Consider the following 12664-nt stretch of genomic DNA (forward strand, 5'->3'; position numbering starts at 1 on the left):
GCTCGCGCACGCAACTAGTGCCAGGAGCGCGATCGCCTCGATCTCTCTCCTACTACTAGGAAAAGGCCTACTGATGGCGCACCTAATTTGGCCATTAATGGCGCATTAGTGGTGCGCCATTAGTGCCACGCCATTAGTATATTTTACTAATGGCGCACCACAGGTGCGCCATTAGTATCTGGTATACTAATGGCGCACCTCAGATGCGCCATTAGTATATACAACAGTGCGCCATTAGTATGCCTCCCAGGGGGCCATGTATACCCAGGTGCTTTGGCATACTAATGGCGCACAACAACAAGATGCGCCATTAGTAACTTCGGCATACTAATGGCGCACTGTTTAATGATGCGCCATTAGTATCCTTTGGCATACTAATGGCGCACTGTGATGTGATGCGCCATTAGTATGAATATTTGGTTTTTTTTTTGCACAGGTTACAAAATGTATAATTGGACAAAATATAGACAGCACACATCAACAACAGATTCATCGAATACAATAGAAGATTAGTCTCTGAATACAATTCATCATATTAGTCTCCAAATACAATTCATCATATTAGTCTCCGAATTGAAAAGACCGAAGAAAGATAGAACATTATATTACGAGTCTCGAGACCGCGAGTAGCGAGTTTGTCTTCAAATTACAAGTCGATATCGATCATCTAAACTACCATCACATAGAAGAGAGTCGTGGTCATCACGATGAGCATCATCACGATGAAACTCGTCTTCATCCGGTTCCTCCAGCGCTCCCTCCCCTCTCCCGCTAGATAGCGGGCGTATCTAGATTCGGCCTCGGCCCTAGTGGTGTACCCTTTGTAACTGTTACCGCTGAATCGGTGAACCTGTCTCCGACACTCCTCCCAGTCGTCGTAGACTCCGGGAACCTTACCCTTGTACACGACATACGACCGCATCGCTATGCAGTAGCCAAACGAAACGTTAGTACCAATTCACAGACAATACATAAGCAATATATAAGTATGCAACAGAACGATCGGAAGAGAAAAGCAAGACATTAATAGCATCGATTACATCTATGTTGAACGACTCTCGAAACCAAAGAGACATACTACAAGTTCATTAAAGTTTAATTACAACATGAGCCAATCGATGTTTCAGAACTAGACACAGCATCACTGCTTTCGACTCGACTCAAGGGACCGGAGCGTGGATGAAGCCGCCGTCTATCGTGGGAGTCATGAAATAACGGTCGTTATCAGCCTGCATTTGTAGCATTATGCCGATGTCACTGTTGGACAGTTGATTTCTGAGGTAGAACTGCCCCGAGGTACGAAGGACATCTTGATGGATGATTTCCGCAAACTCCGACTGGATGCGAAAGAATTCTTGTCTGATGTCCGCGTCCTGGATTGCCGACACGCTCGCGGCCCAATCTTTGAGTTTACTCGGTAGCAGAAGTTGATGATGGTCCCGTACGATCGCCCGCATGTGATGGATGGCGTAGTAGGCACCCTTCTGACCGCCAGGCGGCTGCTTGACGCAGCAGAACGTCGTATTGTGGGAGAACACGTGCTTGTCATACTTACGAATAGGCCTGCTGAAGGTGCCTCCAGATTTGACGTAGCCAAGGAGAACATCATCAAGAACCTTCTTGACATTTGTGTAGTCTACGTTCGACTGACGGTCCGGATGGAAATACGTGGCCATGGAATATTTGGGGCTTAGGAGGATGAGCGTGCAATGTGTGTCACTGCAGAAAACACGGAATGTTAAAAGAAAAACGATCGAAATCTAAGAATTCATATGTTACGGGGTGGTTGAGGGGAGGACTTACTCGGGAAAGTAAGGCCCGAGGAAGTTATCCTTATCTTGGTTTACCAGAATGACGCCTTCGAGGTAAGAAGTCGCGACTTGCCGATCCCCAGCGCTGCCCAAGATCTTGGCACGCATGTAGAAGGGGTCGACTATCACGATGTCCGGGGTCTTGTCGCGAATGATCCGCATCTCCATACTCAGCGAAAATAGCCGAACGAAGGTGTAGTGCAGCGGATGAAGGTTCAACATAGCATGGATGTCATCAAACTGCAGGACGATCGTACCCCCGATGGAGTTATCCACAAAGCCCTTGCCCTCTGGCACCTTGGCCGCGAAAACCGGGTATGCCACATCCTTCTCTCCGAGACGCCGCTTCTCCAAAGAAATAACACTGTCATGCAGACTCCGCATAGCACCGGTTGCAGCATCGAGCATATTTCTTGGTAGCATCGGCCTACCTGCCACATGCACCCTCCTCGAGATATCCTCAGGTGAAGGTGGCCCGTCCTGAGCACGGATCGTACTCGGTGCCGGCTGGCCCGCACCCTTGTTACTCTTTCTTTTGCATGCCTTCTTCTTCTCCTGTAATGGGACCGAGTTCTGCTCACAGACCGCCTTCTTGAGTGTGTTGGGGCTGATAATATTTCGCACCTCGCCTATCTGAGGCTCGGTGAAGTCGGAAGCTGGAGGCGTCTCCTGAGAGATGAATGGCAGACGACGCCTGTTGCAACTTGGCTTCTCCGCGGTACCAGCTAGATCGCGCACGTCTTTTTTTGGGTTGGGTTCTTGAGAAGGAGGCCCCATGAAGTCGCCACCATACCCATGATCGGCAAAGTACTGATTGATGTTGGCAAATGTATCGTCGTTGTCATCGTTCTGATCCTGTGCCATATGTATGTTTGGATCCAGTGGCATAGGGATGTCCGGCACCGTTGCGGCGGTCTTGCCATGGGGCCGACTTGGCGCTGGCACGACTGGCGGTGTTGTCTTTGGGGTGGTGTCCCCCGCCCCCAAACGAATCTGGCTCTTCGGCCAAAGCAGGTGCCAGCTCAGGCAGGCGCTGAGGGTCATCACGTCATCATCGTCGGCCCCGACGGGTCGAATCGGAGGTAACAACTCGTCGCAGCCTGGCAGCACCCGAACCAGTTGAACCCTAAACAAGTTGGGTGGCATCTGGGTACCGTGGAACAAGGGGTTGCCCGGTTGAACGATTTTTCCCTTGGCGACATCGACCAACTCGTTGTTCATGAAGTGCAGGAGAGTGCACGGAACATCAGCGGCGCCCTGCGAAAACATGTAGGGCGTCAGGGATGCCCAGTCAAAGGCAAGGAGATGAAGTCCTCGGCCGAGAGAGGCTTAATTAGTTACCGTGATGATGGCGTCAAGCTCGGCTAATGTCGAGGCACCGCCAACGGCGGGCGTGCAGTTGACGGAGGGGCCGCTTGCTGCAGAGGTGCCGGCCGGCGTACACCCGGGTGCATTAAGCTCCCGTGCCGGCGTCGGAGACACCAATGCCGCCTCCGCCAGAGACACCAATGGCCCCGCCATCGCGTTCTGCGAGTTGCTGGCCGTGAAGCTAGGAATCGGGGGCGGCCCCTGTTGGCCGCCCGCAATCCACGCACTAATCCCCTGGATCAAGGTAGGCACAATGGCGGTGATCATCGCTCTGAGTTGTTGTTGCACTTGCTCTTGGACAATCTCCAGAATCCGCGCCACCTGTGCCCTGAGTTCTTGAACCTCGCGTGCCTGGCTTTTCGAGCTGGTCTTTTTCTCCTTTCGCCCACCAGTGTTATAGTATGACGACCATTTTGTCGACAAGCCTTTGCCGGCCACACGACCAGCTGACGTCGGCTTACTAAGCTTATCCTTGTTCTTCATTACATTCAACGCCCTATTTAGAGTGGTGTCCCAAGGGTTGCTCTTAGTCGACCCCGCGCTACTGCTTTCAGTCGCCTGCGGAAGGAATGTGAACCATTTAGAAATTTGGCTTCATTAATTAGAATGCAACCATATGGAGCTAATTACGCGGGGGTGTATTCCTTACCAGAACAAGCTCAAGCGCCCTGGTCTTCGGATCCGTGGTAAGCTCCTTTGTTTTCGGGTCCTTCTTGTACCGGGCCCTGACAAAGTTCCTGGTCTGCTTGTCACCGTATTTATCGAAGAGGGGAGGTAGGCCTTGCTCGGCACGGTCCGCCTCCTCCTTGTCCCATATAGGCTCCGCCACTCTGTAACCATCGGGACCGAGTGTGTGTTCCCCTAAGTTCAGCTCCCGCATTTCTTTCCCCCACTTACTTGATTCGGAGTTTGCGGTGCTCGAGCAATTGATCTTGAAGTCGTTATAGTCATCTTCGGTGATCGAAGGATTTTTCTCCTTGATCTTCTCATAACTCTCACCTTTCTCGATCATTCTCTTCACATTGCTTTTCCAAGTAGACAGGGCCTTGCTCATCTTCGTGAGGGCAGCATTGTTCACTTTATTCCCTTTGAGGCTTGTGTTTTCAAATTCAGCGGGGAACTTGTATCGTTCGTGCAGCTTCGTGAAGAGGAGGTTGCGCAAATTCCCTTGGTCAGGATGCCTCAGGTTCTCGGTGTTGATTGAGACGGTGCTCCAGAGAATGCACCCGAGCTAAAGCGAGTACCCCTTGACTATTCGTTCAGGCGCCGTTGGATTCCCGTCGGAGTCCACTTCAGTAACTTCCTCCTTGAGGGTGCGGAGCACGGTCGGGCGCCGGTCCTTTCGTTGCCTCTTCGGTTGGCTGCCATCTGTGCGTGCGCCGCCATCATCAGTGGTGGCATCCTCGGCGGCACCATCAGTGGTGGCATCAGTGGGGTCATCCTCGGCGGTACCATCAGTGGTCTCAGGATCGGTGGGGAAGGCGGCGTCCTCATACAAGTAAGGTTGTTCCTCCATCTCCTGGGACAGCTACCAGAATGCCTGGCCGCCCGAACCCCCGGCCTCATCATTGTTGGCCATGTTTCTCTGTAAATAGGAACAAAGTTTGGTCAAAAAGTTGGTTATTGTCAAGGAACAAGATCATGGTCTCATCATTTAGGGTTTGTCGACACCGAGGCATCCTAAAAGCTAAGCTTTTATCATTGAGGGTTTTTCGACGCCGAGGCACCCTAAAAGCCTAAGCTTTCATCATTTCGGTTTTTATCGACACCGAGGCACCCTAAAAGCCATGCATTAGTCACAAGTACGCCGGGGCACTTGATCCTACTTAATTAACTACTAAGATACCCCGGCCCATGCATTAGTCACAAGTACCCCATATGTCCTATTTTTAGCAAAGTCATGCTAAAATTCATGGAAAATTTCAGCATGACCTTTGCTGAAAATAGGACATATGGAGTACCCGAATTTGCCGGAACGGAAGTTAATCGACATTCCGGCAAACTCAAGGGCCTCTCGGGTGGAAAAGGCAAAAAAGGCCTCCATCACAACATGGAAAATACATTGGCATGTGAAGAGGTGAAACAATATATGCATCTCCAAGCAGTATCATTCAACATTTTGGACAAACCACTACAAGCAACATGAGACACTGAAAACAATTGCTACCAATGAATCTACACTTCTATAAGAAAATAAATCAGAAACTTAGTCTGTCATCATTAGGCATCCACCATTAGTTATTCCATTATGTTAAAGCAGAAATAGAAAAATAGACTGAAAACACTAAAATCAGAAACAAATCCAACTGTACAAGCCAATGCATATAGGAAAAGTGAGGGGTTGAACTTCATTTTTTTTCAGGTTTTCTTGGGTGTATGAGGTCTGCTCTAATTTGTTTTGAAAAGTGAACCTGCTGTACTGGCCAATGCATATAGGAAAAGTGAACCTGCTGTACAGGCCAATGCATATAGGAAAATTAAGTCATGGAGAGTTGTTCATGATGTTCCTTGCCTTTTTTTGTCGAACAAACTTGATGCTTAAATTTTGGGTCTGAACATCAAGGATTACTTTGTACTAGTTTACAGACACGGGGCGGAACAGTTACTTGTTGTATATATATTGCAATGTTTCTCCAATTTATCAGCTCTCAGTCATAGTAGTACAATATACTTGGTGTATTTATGGGTCCACTTAGCATGAAGGAGCTTGATCAAATTGAGAATCAAACAGAAATATCGTCAAGCATATCAGGTCAAAGAAGGCAAAAAACTTGTTACATAAGGTAAGGTTCAACAGCTTCAGAACTTTTTCTGTGATACAAATACTGCTTCAGTTTAAGAACATGTCTTAGTTTTGAATTCTCTTAGTGAAAACCTACTTCAGAGCATCTAAATGGTGATGTATCCACTGTAGTTAGGATTTAGCTCAACTTTTAAGAAAAAAAATTCCATAGAGTTAGGTTCACTATATATGACAGTGTTGTTAGTGGTTCTGCCTTGCTTATGTCAAAGCCGCATATTTTTGGAGAATAAGGTATTCCTTGATGAGCTATTTGACCTCAGAAATAAGGTACTGATGGATTAGGAACTTCGTACAATCCTCACCCTAGATAGTATGCTCCTTCTGTTACTATTGTTTATTTAATGGCTAACAAAATGAGCTGCAAGAGCAAGAATTGCAGGATCAAACCAAAAATCTGAGGAAGAAGAAAGTATCAGTTGGATTTGTTGTCGACGCCAATTCCCTACTGGAGCAGGATGTGCAGCAAGAGATGGTACATTGGTATGACTTAATCACAGAAAACATTGGCATGACTTAATCACAATGAACAGATTTATACTATCTATCAGCAAGTAAATTATGCCATTTGAACAGATTTATACTATTTGAATGCCAAGTACATGAGTGAATCTGAATGTGACTGAATCTGCAGGGATTAGATCCATCTACTAGCTAGGGGATCTAATAAATTTTGTCACTTGAACAGATTTACATTTGAATGCTTAGTACATGACTGAATCAGAATGTGCACTGCAGGGATTAGATCTATCTACTGCCACTCTCTGTTGAAATCCTCCTACCGGCAGGAAGATCCAGCTTGCGATGGGGAGAGGGGGAGAGGAGGAGGGGGAGCTCACGGGGGCGGTGGTGTGGACGGGGCGACGAGGTACGGGTGGTGGTGGTGCTCCGGTGACGGTGGTGTGGATGGGGCGGCGTCTGGGCCACCGGCGACGAGGGCGGCGGGGCGATGGCGTCCAACGAGGTGGGGCGACGGGGAGAGCGGCGCCGAGGAGACGAGGACGACGGGGCGGCGGGGCGGCGGCGTCGGGAGAGGAGAGGGCGGCGTCGGGGCGGAGACGAGGACGACGGAGCGGCGTCGCAGCGTCGGGGCGGCGTCGAGGCGGCGGGGCAGCGGCGTCGGGAGAGGAGACAGGAAGGGGATCGAGGGCGAGGGCGAGGGAGAGAGAGGGGATAGGTTTGGGCCGGGGAGGAAATATGGATGGGGGCGGCACAATACTAATGGCGCACCACCCCTCGGTGCACCATAAGTATATCCATACTAATGGCGCACCTCACCCTGGTGCGCCATTAGTATTTTTTTCGATTTCTGCTCGAGCCAACAGGTTATCTTCCACCTGACCTGATCCACACCAAGTTCCCTCTACTAGCTCGATTGGTCAGCAACCAGTTCTCACACCAGGAGGTCCTGGGTTCGATTCCCAGGCTCCACAATTTTTTTATGCATTTAAAATGCTGTTCGATACTTATTTGTGTTTAAATATGTTCAAACTTGTTTAAATCATAACAGTAATATTTTTTTATAAGACAGTAATAATTTTTTTAAAAATATCAACAAACAGTAATGCCGGTGGAGCGGGGGAGGGTGCGCAGGGTGCGGGGGGTCGGCGGCGGCGGTTGAGTAGGGGAGGGGTGCGGGGGGTCGGCGGCGGCGGTTGAGTCGGGGAATCGAGGGTGCGGGGGGTCGGCGGCGGTGGCCGGTGGACCGGGGGGTGCTCGGCGGCGAGGGGGACCGGATCTGGCGAGGTGGGATAGCGATCGAGATGGAGGGGGATCGAGATCGAGTGTCCATGAAATTTAAAAATATTCATGATAGTTCAAAAAGTGCCCATGAAATACAATTGAGAAATGAAGGCTACGATTTAAATACAATCGATCTTAGCTAGCTATCTGTTCACAATCTTCTTGCCCTTCTTTTTCGCAAATGGAGTTCTTCTGTGGAACGGACGTCCTTTAGGTAGGGTGGTCCTGCTTCTTCTTGTGGTGTATGCTGCTACTTCATCATCGTCGTCATGTTCGACCCTCGGGTCGCCGTACTTGTCGAAGTCTTACTCATTGGCTACTCCATCCATTCCGATGATCTTCCTTTTTCCTCTCCTCACGACAACACGACTGGGCTTTGACGGGTCGGTAATGAAGAAGCATTAGTCCACTTGGGAAGCCAGTACCCATGGCTCATTTTTCGCGGTGACGTTTGCGCCCGCGGTCTTGGATTTGGCTTCGAGTATAACCATGGTGGTGAAATATCGGTCTTCTTTTAGGATGCTCTTCTCCCATCTGACACAGAACATCAGGACCTTCTCTCCAGCGTAGCTCAGCTCCCAGATCTCCTCGATCCTTCCGTAGTATCTGTCCTTGTCGTTACCGGTGTAGGATTCCATCGTTACCCCGGAGTTCTGATAACCATCGCTCTTCATGTCCTTGGCCTCGGTGTAGAATGTGTAGCCGTTGATATCGTACGCCTCATAGGTCATCAGGTTGTGCTTGGCGCCCTGTGACAAGGCGAATATGAGTTGTTCTTCCGCGGAAGAATCCTCATGTAAAGGGTACGACAGAAGCTTCTGCTTGAACCAACGCGTGAAACATGAGTTGTGCTCTTTGAGTATATCTCCGCCCGTCCTCTGTTGGCCTCGGTCATTGTACGTCTTCTTAATAAAGGCTTTGTGCTCTACCACCCAAGGATCGACCACGTCTATGTGTTGTAGCGCGACTAGGTTTGCTCTTTCAAAGTCGACGAGTCGACCCTCGAAGTCGACATGCATTTCGCGGCGACCCTCACGGTGATCCCATCCAGCGAGCCTGCCGAGGTGCCTGTTGACGGGCAGACCAACGGGGTTCTTGATGCCTAGATAATTCATGCAGTAGGAGATGCACTCTTCGGTCAGAAAGCCCCTGGCTATGCTTCCCTCTGGACGTGACATGTTGCGAATGTATCCTTTGATGACACCATTCATCCTTTCGAACGGTATCATGCTGTGCAGCAACGTCGGCCCGAGTTGGATGATATCGTCCACGATATGGACCAGCAGATGCACCATAACGTCGAAGAATGCGGGCGGGAAGTACATTTCAAGCTCGCATAGTATCACCACGATCTCTTCCTGTAGCCTTCTGAGTTGCCTCACGCCAACAGACTTCCGAGAGATGACGTCGAAAAAGTTGCATAGGCCAAATAGCGTTTCACGGACGTGCGCGTCCATGATCCCACGGATTGCAACTGGAAGTATCTGCGTCATCAGCACGTGACAGTCGTGAGACTTCATCCCGCTGAACTTCTGCTTCGCTGGGTCTAGGTATCTGCTTATCTTCCCCGCGTAACCGTAAGGAAGTTTTACTCCTAGGAGGCAGGTGAAAAACTGCTCGATCTCCTCCTGACTTAGAGTGAAGCACGTGGGAGGGTAGTCATTTCCGGTCTTCTTGGCCTTTTTGCCTTTGCGATGACTTTTCGTGTCCTGCTTCGCCTCATCATCATCATATATAGCATGAAGCTCCTGCCTGATGCCCATTGATTTCAAGTCTGCCCTTGCTTTCGGCCCATCTTTGGTCCTCTCTGGCATGTTAAGCAGGGTACCAAGCAGACTCTCGCACACGTTCTTCATGATATGCATTACATCAAGGCTGTGAGGCACACGGTGGATCTTCCAGTACGGCAAGTCCCAGAAAACAGACCTCGTTTTCCATACCTTCACCAGCGGCTCTGGCGCCTTTCGCTTCTTTCCCGGCTCTGGCGCCTTTTGCTTCTTTCCCGGCAGTGGGCAATCTTTCCAATTTTTCAACAGCTCGTCTATTTCCTCGCCGCTCCTCGTACGCGGGCGTCCTCGGGGTTCGGTTTCATCATCAAACAGATCCTTGCGTTTTCTCCACGGGTCATCGTCGCGAAGCCACCTTCGATGTCCCATGAACATGGTTTTCGAAGACCCGGGATCTCTATCTAGCTGGCGATACGTTGTGTCATCCATGCACCTGACGCATCCAGAAAATCCGTGGACCACCTGCCCCGCGACATATCCGTAACCGAGATAGTCGTGCACCGTCGTGAGCAGCGCCGCTCTCATAGGGAAATATTCTTTCTCTGCAGCGTCCCACGTATTGGCTGGCGTTTAACACAGCGTGTTAAGCTCCTCTTTCAGCAGCCCCAGATACAGATTGATGTCGTTCCCTGGTTGTTTCGGTCCTTCAATTAGCACTCATGTGAATGTACTTCCTCTTCATGCACAACCAGGGGGGAAGGTTGTACATCCACACAAACACAGGCCAGGTGCTATGTGTGCTTCTCTGGCTGCCAAACGGATTGACTCCACCGGTGCTCGCGCCCAGCACGATGTTCCTTGGATCATTCCCAAATTCTAGGTCTTCGAAGTTCAACGCTTGCCACTGGCTCGCATCCTTAGGGTGACTCAGCATCTTGTCTTTTTTATCTATCTCCGGATCATTTGCGTCATCTTCTCGCTTCTTCTCCTCCCTATCCGCGTGCCAACGCAGGAGCTTTGCTACCTAGGGTCCGCGAAATACCGCTGCAGACGAGGAGTGATCGGAAAGTACCACACCACTTTTTGAGGAGCTTTCTTCCTCTTCTTGTATCGAGTGACGCCGCACACCGGACATATGGTAGACTCCACGTGCTCATCCCGATAAATGATGCAATTGTTCATGCGCACATGGTATTTCACGTGCGGTAAATCCAGAGGACACACGATTTTCTTCGCCTCCTCCAAACTGGTCGGGCACTTGTTCCCCTTGGGAAGACGTTCGTGCCAGAATGACATGTTCTCGTCGAAGCATGTGTCGGTCATTTTGTGTTTTACCTTCATCTCCAGAGCCATGAGCGTTACTTTCAGGTGGGTATCCTCGGGCCTGCATCCTTCATACAATGGAGTAACCGCGTCTAACTCAAGTTGATCCATCTTGGCTTTCTCTCGGGCGGCAGCTCTTGCGTTATCCGTCTGCTTGAGAAGCAGCTCTTGAATATGAGGGTCCTGCACCCAGCCCATCGATGGTCCAGCGTCGTCTGCTCCGCCGGCATCATCATCTTCATGATCATGCCCGTCGTCTGCTCCGGCATCTTCCTCATCATCATGTCCTGCATCTTCTACATGATGACTGTGTACAGCATCACCGTCGTGATCATCTCCTGGGGATTCTTCGTCTTCTCGCTCGCCCGAGCCGCGGTGGTTGTCTTGCTGCCCTTCCTCATTTCTTGCCCGGCCCCCATGGACGACTTCGTAGTCATCTTCATCACCTTGCCACCAATAGCCATCCATGAAACCACGCAAGAGCAGGTGGTCCCGCACCTGCCCAGATTCCGGGTCCGCAATAAGGCTCTTCAGCTTGCATCTTCGACCCGGACATCTTATCTCCGTCTCGTTCTTTTGAAGCATCTAGGCCTTCGCGGATCTCAAAAACCTATTCATGATGCCTTCGGTCATCGTGCGGACCATGGTCTCCTGCGGGGTAGAGCAAAACGATATTTTAGAACCAAGAAAAAATTTGGCATGACTTTCCCTAAAAATAGGACCAAAAAGAATGCTTAATGCAAAAATTCTCGCCGAAACGGAAATGAATCAACATTCCGGCAAAATATTGGCAACTATCGCATTTCAAATACCGGTACACCTCCAAACACAAACACATATGCAACACCACAAACATATGCAACACCACGAACATACATAGATCTAGCTAGGCCATAAAAAGTGCATGTGCACATTGTTGTAGGGAGAACAACATAAATATAGCTTCCCCCCTTACTTACCTATCAAAACAAGGTAATTTAACCACTTAAATTGAATGAATCTATGGTGGAAATGAGGTGAAAAAGAGGAGGCACCCGAGACAAGGAGGAGGTGGAGAGAATGAAGTGGGGAGAAAGTGAGTATGGGTAGGAGAGGCTGTCCAAAATATCTTGTTGCTGCCCACTTACTAATGGTGCACCAACTCTAAATGCGCCATTAGTAATCCAGGTTACTAATGGCGCACCTTCTGGTGGTGCGCCATTAGTAGTTTTGCAAAAAAAAAACATACTAATGGCGCACTGTTCCACAGTGCGCCATTACTAGTTTAAACTAGTAATGGCGCACGGTCGAACAGTGCGCCATTAGTAGTTTTGCAAAAAAGGAATAAAAATATAATAAAAAAAACAACATTAGTGGCGCACTTTCCGACAGGTGCACCATTACTAGTTACAACTAGTAATGGCGCACTGTGTCTGGATGCGCCATTAGTATGTTTGGACAGGCGCACTAGTTCAAAAAAAAATTTGATACTAATGGCGCACCCTGGGCCAGGTGCGCCATTAGTAGTTTCAGCTCTAATGGCGTATCAGAAGGTGGTGCGCCATTAGTATATACTAATGGCGCACCGCTTGTCTGGTGCGCCATTAGTGTCAATCCCATCTATAGCCCTTTTTCTAGTAGTGTCCCCATCTCCTCCGCTCGTTTTTCTCCCACGTCTCCCACCTCACGCACCAGAGAGGAGCTCACGCATCGCCATGCCCCTGCTCTCGGTCTTCCTCGCTGGCCTCTCCTCTCCTGCACCTCGTTCCCGGCGTCGGGAAGCCTGCGCCTCCGCCGCCGAGCTCCACCAGGACCACGCCGGCCCTTCCTCCTCCACACCGTACCTCTGCTCCGCACCGCCACCCTCGGCCATGGCCTCCCTCCTCCCGAGCCTGACCTCGTTTCCACCATTC

The sequence above is a fragment of the Triticum urartu genome, chromosome 6, assembly GCF_003073215.2.
Source record: "Triticum urartu cultivar G1812 chromosome 6, Tu2.1, whole genome shotgun sequence".
Taxonomy (NCBI): Eukaryota; Viridiplantae; Streptophyta; class Magnoliopsida; order Poales; family Poaceae; genus Triticum; species Triticum urartu.